This window comes from Lepisma saccharinum, chromosome 8 (genome assembly GCF_977018435.1).
Source record: "Lepisma saccharinum chromosome 8, izLepSacc3.1, whole genome shotgun sequence".
Taxonomy (NCBI): domain Eukaryota; kingdom Metazoa; phylum Arthropoda; class Insecta; order Zygentoma; family Lepismatidae; genus Lepisma; species Lepisma saccharinum.
In genome coordinates, this window is record NC_139236.1 from 90,444,717 (window position 1) to 90,460,756 (window position 16,040).

Genomic DNA, 16,040 nt, shown 5'->3' on the forward strand with positions numbered 1-16,040 from the left:
ATCTTCCTTGTTGCCACATGTACAGTTTGGGTTTTGTAGAATCCGGATCTTTTGTAAATGACTTTTAGTAGTTGTATGTCCTGACCTAATACGATTTAGTAATACTATCACATTCCGTGAACCTTGAACCTTTGTAAACCAAGGCCTCTTTCTATTGAAATTAGCTATCCTCTGATAAAAGCTGCCTGCATTTTGAAATTCACCTTTGCACCATTCCGTCCAGTTTTCCTTCAACTTTTTCTTCACCCTCGGTAGAAGGTCTGTGTACCAGGTTTTCAGCTCCAGTACAGGTTGAATTACCCTAGCTTGTTTTGCATACAAATCTGCCATATCATTTCCTAAATTTTGACAATGTGCTTTAACCCAGGTTAAATGAATTATCTTTCCCCTGCTCCTTAAATTTTGTAAAGTTTTTACACAGTTTATAATGTATGGGGAGCATTTAAATAATAAATCATAATTGGACTGAATTGAATATAATACACTTTTGGAATCCGTTAATATTAATATATTTTTTCTTGCAATTTATATGTATAAATTAGTGCTTGATAAATTGCATAAGCTTCAGCTGTAAAAATGGAAAAATCTTCCGGTAAATGTATCATAATTGATTCCTTCTTCTGTACATCATAAACAGCACATCCTACATTTTGACTACTTTTTGAACCATCTGTATATATAAAGTAATAATCTTTCCATCTTTCCATGTAATCATATTTGGTATATTGTTCAGGGAAATAAATATCTCTATATTCACAAACAGGAAAATCTAGAGTATATATGGGCTTACTCCTTACTTTCAATAATTTTTGATGATCCTCATAGTACTCATTATATAATTGCACCCATCCTATATCTTCGCAGTTATTAATTTTGCCTGTATCATATAATTCAACCAAGTCGAATAGAATGTCGTTAAACGGATGATTAACTTCTGACATTGTTTTTAACAGATATTTAATAGACATTTCCCTTTTCCTATAACTTAAGTTCCATTCGCATGCTTCCATGTATACAGCAACATTAGGAGTACTCTTCATCAGTCCTAGACACTTTCGTAGAACTTTCCTCTGCATTACTTCCAAAGGTCGAAATACACGTTCCGAAATTATATTAAAGACTATAATCCCGTATTCTATTGTTGGTTTGTAATAGTTTTTGTAAAAATTCATCATGGTACTAGGATGACTTCCCCATTTTGTTGTAGCCATAGAACGACATACATTGTAAATTACTTCTGCCTTTTTCACTAACATTTTTACATGAGGTTTCCATGTTAATTTACTATCAAATATAACGCCTAAATATTTCACTGAATTTTCTATGGGAATGTGTAACTTTTTTGTGTATTGATTCACATTTTTCGGAGCTCCTTTTTTACTAAATATAATCAACTTTGATTTTTCTGACGATATATTCATAGACCTATTCTCAAGAAATTTCTTTATCTCTATTATTTTCGCTTCCATGTTGGTGACTCCTTTATCTACTTGCTTGACACTCTCATATATACATAAATCATCTGCATATTGTATAAATCCAAATGGCTCAGGACATATTCTTTGAACATCCATTAAATGTATATTAAAAAGTAAAGGACTTAAAGGGCTTCCCTGTGGAAGTCCCCTTGTTATACATCTAGGTCCCTCAACTTTATTGTGAAAGTAAAAATATAAACAACGATTTTTTAATAGATTCCAAATTATTTTTAGATGCATATAAGGTATTTTCAGATTTTGTAGAATGTTTAATAATTTATTTATATTTACATTATCATATGCCCCTTTAATATCTAAGAAAGCAGCAATAAGACTACTTTTCCTTTTCATTGTATCATAAATTTTTGATGATAAGATTGCCAAGGCATCTGTACACCCCATGCCCTTCCTAAATGCAACTTGAAGTCTCTTGAAAATAAACCCTGTCCCTCTATATGCCAACTTATTCTCTTTAGAATTAATCTTTCAAAAAATTTCTCTAGTACTGAAGACAAAGCTATCGGTCTATAAGATTCTCCTTTATGTGAGCTTTTGCCAGGTTTCAATATTGTTGAAATCATTTGAGTGTACCACGATTGCGGTACATTTCCTGAATTGATTATATAGTTGTAGATGTTACAAAGATATATTATACCATATATATTCCATCTCTTCCTGGAGTTGTGTCCTCGGCTCTAATTATTATGTCTCTTATTTCATCGATCGTGAAATTGGTGTATAATCCTTGTGAATGTCTATCTTTAGGACTGAAAGAGAAAATTTCATTAGGGGCATCTACAGGTTTGTTTTTCTGTTCTTCATTCTTATAGATTCCGCTGTTCACCTCCTGCATGCTTCTGTTTGTATTATTCACATCTTCCTCATTATGCCTTGTCTCAATTACAGTTCATGCAGATTTTGCATTAGTTTGTTTTTGGTTGCTTTATAATTTCTTTAGAGTTCCTTTACTTGAGCCTCCTTGAGAATTTCCATCATTATGATTCTTTATTTGCGAGTACGAATTTAGTCTGAAATATTTCCAAATTTATTTTCAAATTTTAAATAGTCTCTATGACCTTCTGGGGGAACTCTTTTCCAGGATACATTTTCCAAGTATGTGTCTGATTTTCTATCACCCCAATCACTTAAGGCTTCAAATCTGTTTTGTATTGTTATGCTATTTCCTACAACACCGGTCTTTCTTGTGTTAATTTCACTTACTTGACTTTTGTTTATATGTTTTTTTATTTGATCAGCATATGAGTTGCCTTGTACAACATAATTGCTTGGAACATTATCTGTTATTACTTTCTCTCTTGCTTCTTGTTTGGATAAATTATCATATGCCATAACTCTCATGATTTCTCTTTCCATTTCCCATTTTACACATGACTTATCAGTAGCAACATGTTCTCCTCCGCAATTTAAACACTTCGGAGTTTCATTACAATTTTCATGTTCCTCTCTTCCACATCTAGCACACTTAGCTTTATCCTTGCATATGGCTGCTGAATGTGCGAACCTGTAACATTTCTTACATTGCATCACATTTCTAACTTTAGGAGTAACATCGAAAATGTGACTAACCACTATAATCTGTTTAGGCATTTCTTGAGATCTAAACGTGATTGATATTAGCTTAGTAGGAACAAAATAATATGAACCATCATCTTTTCGAATTCTCTTTTTCATTCTTTCCACTGATATTACTGTCGGGTCTTCAATACTTTCCTTAATTTCCTCCTCTTCAAATTCAGTGGGTACACCATATATCAACCCTTCCTTCACCAATAAGGATTCTGGAATGAACACATCAATATTATTTTCTTTATGAAAATGCATATTTTTCATGAAATTGTTAGCTTCATTCCTGGTGTAAAAATAAATCTTTGCTCTATATAAGCCACTTGGTTGGATATATCTGACCCTTATATCTTTCTTTCGCAATTCATTGCCTATTTTCATAGAGTTAAACTTCTTTTCTGCACCTTTAGTACTAGTCATTATTACTAAATATGGCCCATTATGTGTATCATAATACATTTTACACTTGTCTACATTATTTTCTCTTCGACCTTCTCCAAACGTGTGTACTTTATCTCTATTATCTAACCTGTCTATCCTTACCGCTTTTGCTGGAACTTGATCATCTTCAGAAGATCTTACTCTTTTAGCTTGTTTTCTAGATGTTTCTTCTATAATGTTATCTTCTATAACAATTTCATTGTCTTCTACCAAGTTCGTTATAATTTCTACTTGATTATTAAGTTCCATATAACCTATGGCATCCGCCATGACGTTAACAAGAACTGCCTTACGAAAATCACATTAATGAGTATAATTCCTTTTACCGTAGTTTTAAACTTCAACTTAAATAAGTATATGGGATTAACTCAATTCCAGTCACAAAATTATCTCTTTTTAAACAGCACTCACTTAATTAACAACTATTAATATTACCACAATATTACACAAACAGCTCAGTTTCCATCAACCACAGGCTATTCAATCTAAAAACGTTCAAAGAAAGCTCAACTGGCAAATATAAGAATCAGCGTTGCCAGAACATACCAATGTAAGGTTGCCGCTATCACACTAAAATTCCACTGTGGCGGCAGCATTTCGCATTCTGCTGCGTTGACTCTACAAAGGAAAAGGTTTTGATGTTTTCATTCTGCGAACGGTTTAATCTATTGTTGTTCTCTGGTTTGAAAGTTATAGGCAATTTTGAATCAGGATGTATATTCATAATAATTCGCCAATTATGTGTATATTTCATCCAAATGTTCTTTGTTTTGTTTCCAATGTCTTGAACGAGTGGGCTAATCTGGTGTCTGGTTGCAAATTTAAAAGTGCGATAGAAATTGAGGCTCTGATGAACCAAACTGTAATCCTATCTGGATGGGGATCCAATGACGTCATCCAGCCACCAAAAAAGTCTTTGTACGTGTGACAGAGGGGCCAGCCCAACATTTCGCAGACGGAGAGGGGCGACAAGATTGACTGTCGTGGGAAAAGGAGTACTTCAATTGTTTGTGGATGTCCTGCGGCTGTCCAAAATCGCACGTCATCAAGTGTCCCCAATCCGCCCTTTCAATTTGGATAAAGAGGGTTCATCGTTGGAAAGTCTGCTTTGGTCTCCTGCGGCCGTGGATATCCTCTGATTGCGTTCATGGTGACGCAATGATGGTGGGTCGTGGGGAATTTCCCTCGAAATTAAAAAAATCCCTGAAGCTAGAAAAATTTCCCACCAAGTAGAAAAATGCCACAAGAGTAAAAAAGAGTTGGCCTAAAAAAAAATACCCTCCAAGTAGAGTGTGTACCTTAGGAGTAGAAAACGTGCCCTAAGAATAGAAATATTGCCCTAAAAGTAGAAAACGTAACCTAGATGTTGGAAATATTTCCACCAGAGGAAAACCTACCCTCAGAGTTTGAAAAATGAACCTCAAAGTAGAAAATCCTACCCTTAGAACATAAAACAACGTCAGTGTGGGAAAGTTTGAAATCAGAAATCAAAATTTTGAGATTTCTTGGAAAATACTGTAACACACGATTTTTTTTTTTTTAAATGTGTTTGTTGTGCCTATATGACCTGCATTCCTTCGTGAATCAAATTATCTGCAAGTTTGATGGCAATTTTCCTTACTAAACGGGAAATTTCCGGTTTCGTGTGAGGGTATTTCTACGGAATGAAGTTAGCAACACTGAGATAGAGGACAGGGTCGTTAGCAACCCCTACCAACAAGTACCACACACGCGACCAGAAGATAATGGTGGCTCATCTTCCTTTCACTGATTGATACTGCTCCCCTCTGTCGGCCGGAAAAAGAAACTACGGCGACATTGTTTGTATGCGAATGATATATGGGGGTCCTGGCCTGGCCACATTGTGTTCACACAGACATTGGCGCGGTTGGAGAAGAGATATTGGAAATGTAGCTGTGATGTTTCGGGTTTAGATTACCAATCGGCGAAGCTGAAAAAAAATCGCCGAGTCAGTTTCAGTAATATATATATTAGAAAGTAGACCCAGAAAAGGCTAACAGATGCTGATCTAATGCAACATGCCTTGGTCGTTACCAAAAACGTTTAAGGGGGAGGAGGGGTAATTCCTGATAGAACTTGAATAGTATAAATAAATAATTATTATTATAAGCATGATAACATTGTGAACTATTAAAATGAACCAATTTTATTGAAATTTATTAACATTTATTTATATTTCTACACGATCCACAGGATGACTAAATAATAAATATCCAGCAGAACTTTTCTTCTTTCATTTCATACAGTTATTGTATTGAAATGTATAGTGGTTCAATTCTGTTATTAACTTTTACACTTTTCTGCTTTTATGCTGTGTCCTATCACATATAACTCTAAGTCTTGGAGTTCTGATAACTGTGTATCCCCATTTACTACAGGGATTACATGAGTTTCGTGCTAATGGCTTATAAACACAAGATTGTCTAATTTGACACTTGTCCGCCATTTTAGGCGAAACAGGAATTCCCATTTGGCGAAACGGGAATACGCGGCAAGTGAGTGGATGAACCTCAGAGTCGCTACATGCAGACATATTACAGTCCCGTCTGTTCCCGCGTTTACCTATGCGAAGGCACTCGTGGTCAAACAACCAATCAGGCCTAATGCTTGGGCCAGAAGCGGCAACGTCAAAAATCCCCCTTCCCAAAGCAGCCAGCAGGGAAACAGAATTTTGTCAAAATAATCGTTCTGCGCTGTGAATGGACACCGATTCCTACGACAGCGGAATTATAATAGAAAAATTCCCTCTTGTCCACATCAGCCAATGGAATACCACTGCAAATACATCCATTTGAGTTGTAAGAAAAGGTTCTCACTAAACGAAACATAAGCTTTGGTAATTTAGTTCCCTACACTGGGCGATGAATTAGCGTCATGAAAGACATCATTATTAATGATAGTTAAAAAATCTAATTACGTTTTTCTGCGCATGAAACTCAAAAGAATGCAAGGGGCAAATTCTTGAAAACAAGGATAAGTGTTTTCACGTTTCCAGTAACAATTGTACATAAACGTTACTTCGTTTGCACGCATGCATGATGTATGCACATTGAACAAGAAAATTGAAAGCAATGAGACACTTCCTTCCTTTTGTTATATTGTATAATCATCTCCCACGATATTGCAACAAGAGTACTTGAATATCAAATAACGAGTCAAGAAATATAGGATAATTAGATGTCCCCAATTTGAAGTTGGTTATATTTATTGCCTTTCAACTTACCTCGTTATATTCATCAAGTCGCGCCCTTGAAAGTGCTTCATAAATATTAATAAAGGAAGGTAGCATGCTATCTTACGCTTTTCACATGATTTAGAGTGATTGCATTGTCCATATTGTGTGTCATGACAAGAAAATTGGGTATACAGTATTGCATGTAAGTTGAAAAGAGATTCAGTGAATGAACGCTGTCTCTTTCGTCACAGGTATCTAGAAACAGACTGGAAATTTAAATCACACATTTTGCATAGAACACAGAGAGGTTATATCAAAGATTTCGTTGAATAGGAACCAAAGTATAATAGAAGGAAAGTAGTGTGTTGATCATTTCTGGCATTTTGTGAAAATAGGCATCGAGGAAAAGACCAGAGAGGCCAGTGCTTCATCATCATCATTCTTATTTATTGGACTTGCAGCAAAATTGAATTCATTCGTCAGGGATAGTCACACGATTAGGTGACGTCAAGTAAAAACCTTGGTTTTCTGGCAGTATTAACAGATTTGCACAACGAAGTTGGGGCATGTGCAGTAAATTATGCCTTAATTGTTTAAAATGTACTCCAGAATAGCCATGTAACTGAGAAATCCCACCATGTTTCATTCAATCGGTGCCATAAAATAATATAAATTTATAGATTTAGCCACAGATTGTAGAAGCATATTTATTAGCTGTTACACACATCATCAACGGGTCGATATTTCACTTGAATCCTGGAACAAAACTTATCTAAGTTTCGCTCTCGCCACCAGTTGGCGTGAGCATCGCTTAAATGAATCCCTATGCACATTAAAGGGCAAATTTATTACAAGCGATGAAGCGTACTGTATGATTTTAAAATGCAAAACGTGGCCCACGACGTATAACAATGTGCAAGACTCCATTGGCCATTTCTTTTGCTTTGAAGAACACTGGAATGAGGTTCAACGAAGGATAGCCATTCCGAGTACCTCATGGAGCGGAAAAAAGATAGAGGAAGCGGGGGGAGAAAGAAGATAAAAGAACAAAACGGAAGAAATGCTAATTAGCGGAACGAATCCGTCTGGTAGCGTCTGATTCGCCTCGCCCATCATCGCTAGACTTCATAAACATCCACGGGTTATCCAGAGTCAATTGCTATGCCCGGGGGCCAAAGTTAAGCAGGATCCACTCTTCCGACCCCTCCCACATTCCCCCTTATATCGCAGTGGTACAACCTAACACTAAAACTGTCAGTCGTTTGATAACGTCATAAAGTCTAATCTTTCATGAAGAGAGCTCCACCACTGTTGCCAGTTCCTTCCCCTTGAAACAATCTCCCGCAGCTTACGAATGCATTTTTTACGACGCGTCCAATAAAACCATTGGTCGATTGTATAACTCACTTCAGCTCGGAGAGAGAGTCCTGATTAAAAACAATCCACAAAATGGCTCTTGGTTTTTATGGTTCTGAGTCGTGGCAATATTAGTCTTTTCCTTTTTTTTTTTTGGCTCGACGCTTTGTTACGACCCCTCTCGGCCACAAAATGACATTCAGGGTTCCAAGGATTGGGAGGTCTGCGTCCGCCATCACGTGAATGAAGGAATGCTTATGATGACAAGAGCGGTGAAGGATGAGCGATAGCAAGTGAAAAGGGGCAACGAAAAGTCAGATTCTGTTTATTGGACTGTGAGAGGCATGACAGTACAGTTGAATGCGTAAATATTACTACGCGAAATTGTACATAACTATTGTCACCCATAATTCTTTTATGGAATGGATTTGTAATGATCATCAATTTCATATGGTCACTACTCATCTTTATTGGCGCCGGCGGCACTAGGGGTTTTCGGGTCCGAACCCCTCCCTCCTGTCTCCGTTTCGTACCCCTATTTTCACCTCTAGAACTATTACTAAAGAAAAGAAGGGACATGAAGTTTAATAAAGGACATATTGTAATAAAACGATCTGCTCTTTAATTTTATGTGGCCATAGACATGTCCAAATTGTAATCCAATACGGTTGTGTTTCAATGTAATATAATTACTATATATACACACACACACACCTAGTCTTACCATAAATACTGTCACAAAGTTTTAAGTAAATTGACACAAAATGCTGAGAGAGATTTTAATATCCTAATAATATTACTGAAATGGATGCATGACAAATCAAAATCACAAATCATTATTCAAAATGGGCACGCTTAGCACGCACTCATTCCATAAGTCTTTGTGGCCACGAATCAATTGAATTACGCAACACATCGACTGGAAAATCAGCAACTGCCTTCAGAAGAGACCGCTTTAAACTTTCAATATTGGGATGTCTCTTCTTGCAAGCCATCTCCTGAAGCTTGGACCACAATTTGTAGTCTAAAGGGTATAGGTCCGGACTTGCAGAAGATTAATCCGAAGTGGAAATTAAGTCTGGTACATTTGCCTCCAGCCACTGATGTGTTGTTCGGGCCCCATATGTTGGGGCTGAATCCTACTGGAAGCTCCAGTTCTGCCCATGGAAGAGAGTGTTGTTGACATTCTTGACTGTCTGCTGGTACACTTTGGCTGATGTTTTTACCCCTTTTCACAGAAATGGAGCGTGCCCTCATAGCAAATGTTCCAGACTTCATTTCCACTTCAGATTGGCCTTCTGCAAGTCCGGGGGCCTATACCCTTTGGACTACAAATTGTGGTCTAAGCTTCAGAAGTTGGCTTGTAAGAAGAGACATCCCAATATTAAAAGTTTAAAGCGGTCTCTTCTGAAGGCAGTTGCTCATTTTCCAGTCGATGTGTTACGTAATTCAATTTATGCCTGGCCACAAAGACTTACGGAATGTGTGCGTGCTAAGGGCGCCATTATGAATATTGATTTGTGATTTTGATTTGTCATGCATCCATTTCAGAAATATTATTAGGATATTAAAATATCTCTCAGCATTTTGTGTCAATTTACTTAAAACTTTGTGACAGTATTTATGGTAAGACTAGGTGTGTATATATATATATACAGTATATATTTTAACTTTCATTAAACATAATTCGTTTTAAAGCAACCTCAAGCAATTTCTTTCGGTTACAAGTTTTCTTACATGCTTGTATCAGTGACGGCGATTAGGTTCCAAAACTTGGGGGCAAGGACAGTCTCCTTTCCCTTGGTAGATAAGATTTAACATAGTGGGGGGGGGGGGGGGTGGAAAAGTGACAAAAAGTGGGGGACACCTGCCTCCCACTCCTAATCATCGAAACTGGCTTTTATTATATTTTTCTGATAAGGTTACTGTCTCGTTTCGTTTGTCTCAGTCATGCAGCTTGTCGTCTCTCTTCGGTTCGAAAGGTTGCATTGGTTACTGAGAGTTCGCTTCCAAGCGACACATGTCTCATGTCGCATGTCACTTCGGTCTGAAATCTCCCAAAGTGCAACTGGCGACACCCAAATGAAAGTGCCTCAACCAATTCCCGTATTCAACCAATCTCAGGCTCAAAGAAATGCCATTTCTGTGCCTCCTGGTGTCGAATCCTACTCATGGACAATTCTGTTCACCATTTCGCCTCTTCATCAACATCCTGTAATCCCAATTAAAGCAGTGTTGGCAACAGGAACGTGGAACGAAGCAAGACAAAGACGCCAACAGGTAATGAGACCGATAATTAAGACGTCCTTTTAAGCCTTCTCCATCTCCTACATACTTCCCTCCTTCTTCGTCGTCTGTTTTGGAGCATTCATTTGTCAGCGAGCTCCTCCAGACAACAGCGCCATCTCCTTAATTATTATTTGCAGCCTGTAATCGCAGCTGAAGGTGGGAGGAAGTAATGGTTCTGTCAACGGGAGACAGATGGCACTGGCTGTACTCGATCCATTCTACCTGCATTTCTTAATTTGGAAGTAGTGTTCTTTGTTCTCGAGTGTTTCGATTTGATGAATGAAGATGTCGCTAGGCTCGAGTTGTCTTCTGGTATATTCCTTAGTCTCTGTTTTAATGTTCTGTTCTGCACCTCAATGAGTATGTATGTCTCGCCAGTAGATGGCATTATTATCAATTAGAACGGAATGGACCAGTAATATGAGACAGATAATGACCGAACCGTGCAGAATGAAGTGAGAAGCTGGTATTTTAGCGGAAAAGTTACTTCGGATCTCCCTGAATAACATACTATACGGCAGGAGCGCCAACATCTGAAAATCACTAAGCGGGTTCAAATATTTGAGTTATAAATTCACGAATAAAATCTCACAAATCCTGGCTTCCAAACAATCTTCAGAAATCCTCTGCTCTAACTATATCAATATAGAAGATGATGATAAGATCAGCCATCGTATATGCCATACAAGCATGGCACCACGCAACCAAGATGAGCACAACAAAGCTTCAAGTCATCGAGAATGAAGCAATGAGGATCATCAGTGGCCATGACAGATACACGATCAATATCCAAATCCAGGAAGACTTGAGAATTGATACAATTGCAGAAGTCATTCGGCGAGAGAGAATTAAATTCTGGGAAAACCTCAGAAGACATCCTAATCCCGCAGTCAATGAAATAGAAACAGCGGCCATCCTAAAACTTACTCATCGCACCCCTCGACCAGAGTGAACCCTGAACAAGAAAACAAGAAGATAAACCTCTCGAGCGACAATCGCAGAGGAAATCACAACTAAACAACAACAATGTCAACGGGAAGGGGAAAGAACAAATATAAGTCAAGGCAACGGTACTTCAACAACAACAAACAAGAAATGTAATTCAAATTCATTAATTCTTCCAAACCAGTGGCGGTCCCTCCATGGAACAGAGGGAACAGGCTGTTCCCTCCTACTTACTGCGCTTTTGGGCTATTTAAATTATTTATATTAACATAATAGAACACTTCTTTCTCCCGAAATCAACGTTTCCAAAAGTAACACTGAACAAAATCTTTCACCGTGGCTGGACGTTTGTTGACGTCACCTACCCCCAACGCATCATGGTTCTCACCCCATGCTCTACCATGGTCTCTTAGTATCATGCCCTCTACTGTCTGAAGCCGAGTATTTCCGACCACGGCCGAAAGTAAACGATCCCCATGGCACCACGGAAGCTGAACGCTCTAGCTGTTCCCTCAGATAGATATTGCGGATTCACTTTTCTTCCAGTTTTTGCTATGTGCTGAAGTTTAATCGCGTCATAAGTGATACTTTTGAGTGTAGAAAGTCCATAACTTCCTAATCTCGTTGAGAACTTGCGTCTGACATTCATAACGAACTGAAAAAATCTTCTACAGTCTAAGCGTCTGCTAAATGCCTTGGCTAAACGCTGCGAAATAGCTTCCGAGGGAACAGCTCACATCCACCTGTTCCACCAACCCCAAGACCAATGTTCCAAGGCACGCAGCGGCAGGACATGAAAGCGAATGCTGCGAGTGTTGTATGATCGACCGGCTGAGTACGAAAGCCTGTAGTTCATTGAACTTTGCAGAAAATACAACAAACCAACACACATCCTAACTGAATTAAAAACTAAAACGAAATCATACACAAGGCATTTTCAAACGAGTTACTATAACTCTTTAAAATGATTAACTGGATATTCTTCCAGTGGCAAATTATATTGTTGTCCTTGTTTAATCCTGAGAAGGGAGTCTGGAACAGGTCGAGTTTTGTCACATTAACAACTTCTACTAACAGGGTGGCTACTCACCGGGAATTTCTTGAATTCCGGGAATTATGCGTGAATTATTGGCTCCGGGAATTGTGCGTGAATTCTGCTTGAAATTTTCTCCGTAGACATGAAAAATTGCAACTTTTTAAAATCCCAATTCCATTGAATTTATACATATTTATTAATGACCTGAAACAAGTTTTTCACAGTTTAGATTTTATTTTTATCAAGGAAGAAAAAGAAAGCTGCGTGGAAAATGAAACAGAATTCGCCCAATCCGTTTACTTTGTTAGTGTTCTTTGCGGAACAATCCATCTGATGGACGGAAGATTATTACAAAATAATATATCTTGAAGTTGATTAGGTAAATTTAAAATTCTTATAGAATTAACAATTTTTCGTAGATTACTATTTCCCGTAACATTTGTGACTTGTGTTTGTAGATGTATTTATAGTCCCGAGTAGCAGTGGCGTGCCCAGGATTTTTGTAAGGGAGGGTTACCTATACTTTTTCTTGGTAGTCGGTCCTCATTTTGTTATTTTGTCGTATTTTCCTACCATTGACGTTCTTTTTTAGGAATATTGGGCCAAAGGGGGGGGGGGTATAACCCCTACCAACCCCCCCCCCCCCCCGGGCACGCTACTGCCGAGTAGCTATGTGAAATGACAAATGTAAACTCTGCGCCTTAAATTATATATATGTACCATCCAAGTGAATTAGAATTATTGGATTCATTGGAATCGCACAAACCATATAGGCCTATTGTTAATATAAGAATTTGTTGGTGTGTATGTGTGTGGGTGGTGAGAGACGGTAAAACCTTAGTTTGAAATAGATAAAACATCTGCTTGATTTTTTGTAAAGTTCGCCTTGAAAACCGGGAATTATACTTGAATTTTATTATGGTCCTACAGTAGCCACCCTGACTAATCTAGCGAACGTCATGAAAAAACTCAACCATCTGCGTGCCATTATTGCATTGAGGAAGTTTGAATTACAAGAATACTCAACTCTATGAAAAAACGTCAACTTAATCTACGAATAAAGAGATGAAACAGGTCACGACAAAATATTATTTTCTTTCTCTGATGACTCATAAATTTATATTATCAAATTTTTCTTTGTTGCGCATCAACAATTTTATTTTTAATGTTTTCTTTATATTATATCACATTTGCTTTAAAATTATTATTGTCATATAATTTTAACGTGCCTCATGTTTGTCACTTCTGACATTTCAATAAGGGTTGAATTTTACTTGATCTATTGTATTATATTAAGACACCCATGCGAGGGGGAGCAAGTGCAGGTGACCTGTTCCCCTGCCTGATTTATCACCGCACGCCACTGTTCCAAACACTAGACGAAAGTACATGTTTAATGGTAACTGAATTTCACTAAAGCATGTTTCCAGTTGCAAAAGCCAGAAGAACCAAGCAAGATAGCTCTGAAAGGCCATGATAACCAAAGGATATTTACCTTATAAATAGGGCTCAAGCTTTTGCCTGAAAATGTTCCCTTAATTCTCATGTCTGCGTCAACACAAAATTGCCCCCAGCATCTGGCGTCTTGACTAACTGATTGATTGATTTTATTGTATTTTTACTTCGCTTTTCTGCATCTTTCGGCTAATGGCGAATATGAGTGATGATATAATGAAATTGATGAAGGGACACTCACAAAAAGCACCCATACCCAGACGTGGAATCGAATCCGGAACCCCTAACGCACCTGCCGTTTTGTAGGCGGTGATAAAGTGCTTACCATTACACTAAGAAAACTTCTAGCCAACGGCAATCGAAAGAGAGATGTTTATACAATATTAGGATAACAAAGAAAGTTAAGTTTTTATTACCGTTATTAGCAACGACGTACAAATATTAGCCTCCAAATTAGATTTCTCGAACTTCAGTAACATATTTTGTGAAAGACAGATGTGACCTTTCAAAAACAAGATTATGATGAAAGGAAATAAAGCACACATCCTTACGAGTATTTTGCAAGTTATTTGAATAAATTACCTTTCATAAATATAAAAGTATGTAACAAAATATATCGTGCGTCCATTTCCTTGCGAGGCCGAGAGATCGGGAGAAGTGTGCCGACATTTTCCACAAGTAACGTCCCGCTTATTTTTATGGACATATCTTTAGCATGCAGCTATTTATATTAATATTGCAAAACGAGCACTAACCTGTGTTACAAAAGTTGTATTTGCTTATGGGTTCTAAAATTTAACAATCCAGTTTCTCGTAATGTAAGGACAAGACGTCTAACCGTCTCTCTACCTGGATGTGAAAGGCCAGGGAATTTCTGTGCAAATTGCCTAGACACCAGGCGCGGCTCTTGCATTATTTACCCGGGGGTTCACTGAAGTCATGTGACATATATTCAGTTTCCGCAAAATAGACTTCCTTCGCCTAACAAAAGGATGGGGGGAGGGCTTAAAAGATATGTCCAGAATTTTTTTCATCTGGGAGTGTAAGGTTTTGTAGTAGGGGTGTGCGAATAAATTTAGGGCTGAAACTACAATAAATTGTGCCTTTATGAAAAAAAGTTGAGTTTTGTTGGAATATCATGGGCGTCCTCAAGTAGGGGCAAGTAATATATTTTTTTTCCCCAGGAGGGCAAAAAACACTCCTTCAGTCTGAGGTTACTGAATTTTGAATTTTTGAATTTGATTTTAAAATTGTGAGAGCGTCAGCACTTAGGCTATTTTGCTCCCGTCACATTATACGATGGTCTGTATCAGGGCGGCCAATTCGCGGTTTCTTCATCTCAGCAAAAGAGTTCGCCGTATTACGGACACAAATACATGACTTATGGTGTAGATTTTTTAACGAAATAATGTAAAAATGTAAAGACATTGTTTATTGTTTATTGTTCATTCTCTAGGTGATTATCGTATATTACTGGGGGTTCACTGATCCTGTGCGCTATAGGGCCAACCGCGCCTGCTACACACGTCTCGACACGAGTCTGTTTTCACGTAACTGTCATACATAAAAATTCTTTGTTCTAACGTGAACTTTGCGGCTGGTATTTCAATCGCCTCACTTACACACACACACACACACACACACACACACACACACACACACACACACACACACACACACACACACACACACACACACACACACACTGCAATTACACAAAGAAGTAGCACCCCAAGTAACCAAAAACCACACTCTTTCACACAGTAGGAAATTCACACGCTCTTGGTTCAAAGTCTGTTCCTCACTCCATTCGCATCTCTGTCCAGGGCACCTGTTGTCGTGAAGGAAAGGACAACTCAAGCTCGGAGCTTTCAGATTGCAAACAATGCCCACGAAAACCTTTGGCTTTTAACGGTTTAGTCTACAACGTTATCTTGATACAGTGTTGCACATTCGAAACCTCCAAACGATTCCGAGCGAAGCAACACTTTTTCGAGGGTAAACGTAATGCAGGACGTTACTGGTCGAAAATGTCGGCATCTCCGCTAGCTCCGCCCGCCAACCTTCTCCCGATCTCTCGGCCTCGCAAGGAAATGGACGCACTGTAGTACACATATGGCATATCAATATTCCGTCAACAGTACTCAATATTATAATTGTCAAAAATGTTGTTGACAGTAGTGTTAGATTGGCTTCCGCCCCAAGTCAAAACATGGACTATCCCACACCCTACCTCATAAAATAATGACGTCATGATTTA

The 16,040-nt window shown here is 38.1% G+C and overlaps 1 protein-coding gene across 1 annotated transcript in view; it reads right to left on the reverse strand.

Annotated features, from left to right (window-relative positions):
- The window catches only part of LOC145991894 (uncharacterized), a 499,455-nt gene that overhangs the window by 65,482 nt on the left and 417,933 nt on the right, over positions 1-16,040 (reverse strand). The gene's annotated exons all lie outside the window — the stretch shown is intronic.